Raw genomic sequence first — 1,452 nt, forward strand, 5'->3', positions numbered from 1 at the left:
TTAATTGAAGTGGCCAGTTTGAGCTTGGCTTCAGCCTTGGCTTTCCTAGGTTGCTCCTTACAGGTGTGGGCTAGTGCTGAGTACTCCTCCTTAGTGCTGTTTCCCATCTTCCATCCTTTATAAGCTTTTTTTTTTTTTAGGTTGGTCCAATAAATTATATTACCCTAAGAAATTGTCTGCCTGCAAGCACATCTAGCTAGACCTCCTTCACCTGGCAGAAAGTAGGGTGGGGAAGTTGAGGAGGAAAGGGTGCCTGAATAGGAACCATCACCCTTCCCCATCCTATCTTTTCAGTCCTGGTGCTTATTCCATACAGTAGCTACCGAAGGCTCGTCATTTGCACTGCACAGACACCAGACATCAGAGCCTCTGTTCTAGAAGGCACACAGTCAGTTTTAACATTTAAATGTGGATGCCTGAGCCAGAGCAACCCTTCCCACCAGTGATAGCATCCTGGAGACAGCACAAACATGAAGACTTTTCTTCCTCTTAGAGCCAAAAGAGCAAAAATTTTCTACAAATGGCTACAGAAAGGACCTGAATTTTTCTTGGGGTTTTCTGGGTGTGTCTGCCATCCACAGAAATTGAAGCAAGCGGGAGAGTACTTCCAGAGAAAAAGATGCTTGTAGATTGGACCTGTTGCATAGAATCATAGAAGTTAAGGGCTGGAAGGGACCTCGAAAGATCATCAAGTCCAACCCCCCTATTTTGGGCAGGAATACTGCTGAGATCATACCAGACTTCCTGTGTTAAGGAAGCTGAGGACCAGGCTCAGCCTTTTCAATAACTTTCATGGCACCTTTCCACTAACACATTGCAGCATCCTAGAAATAATTCTATAAGCATAATTTCAATTACTAAAAAGTCTTTAAGACAAACTTGAACATATGGGATGCCTATACCTGAGTGTGGAGGATGAAAGGCATACCTTCATAGTGTCATTATGCGGTTGAATTGCCAATTACCAGGCCCTCTGTTCCAGATATGCTGTCACAGGATATAATGATTCCATTTGTCTCTAGGCTGTCAAAAGAGGCCAGGAAGGAGCTGTTATGTTGTTAAGCAGGCCTTGCTTATGACCAAAACATTCTGTCAAATAGGTGTTGGATTATCTGGACATAGCAGCCGGGACTGCGGACATAGCTGTAACTTGTGTATGGAGCTTCTGTCCTTGCAAACTGCAGATATTTGTAAAGAGGCACAACAGATAACTAAGGATTGCTGTACTATTCCCTCAAGCCTTTTGGCTTTACAGTAGTGTGCTCACCATTGGGGCTATACTTCCAGGTTACAAGAAAATACTTTTCTACTGCAGGTTTTCCATTATCTCCTATCCTAGACAAAAGAAGATGAAGCAAATATATGATTGCTCAGATTCAGGATGGTAACTGTTACCTCTTTCATCTTCATCGTTTCTAGGGTCGGAAGGGACCTGAGTAGATCATCGAGTCC

The 1,452-nt window shown here is 43.5% G+C and overlaps 1 protein-coding gene across 3 annotated transcripts in view; it reads left to right on the forward strand.

Annotated features, from left to right (window-relative positions):
• The window catches only part of LRPPRC (leucine rich pentatricopeptide repeat containing), a 201,053-nt gene that overhangs the window by 154,789 nt on the left and 44,812 nt on the right, over positions 1-1,452 (forward strand). The window lies entirely within an intron of this gene.

This window comes from Gavialis gangeticus, unplaced genomic scaffold, assembly GCF_001723915.1.
Source record: "Gavialis gangeticus isolate Ggan-Ray unplaced genomic scaffold, GavGan_comp1, whole genome shotgun sequence".
Lineage (NCBI taxonomy): Eukaryota > Metazoa > Chordata > Crocodylia > Gavialidae > Gavialis > Gavialis gangeticus.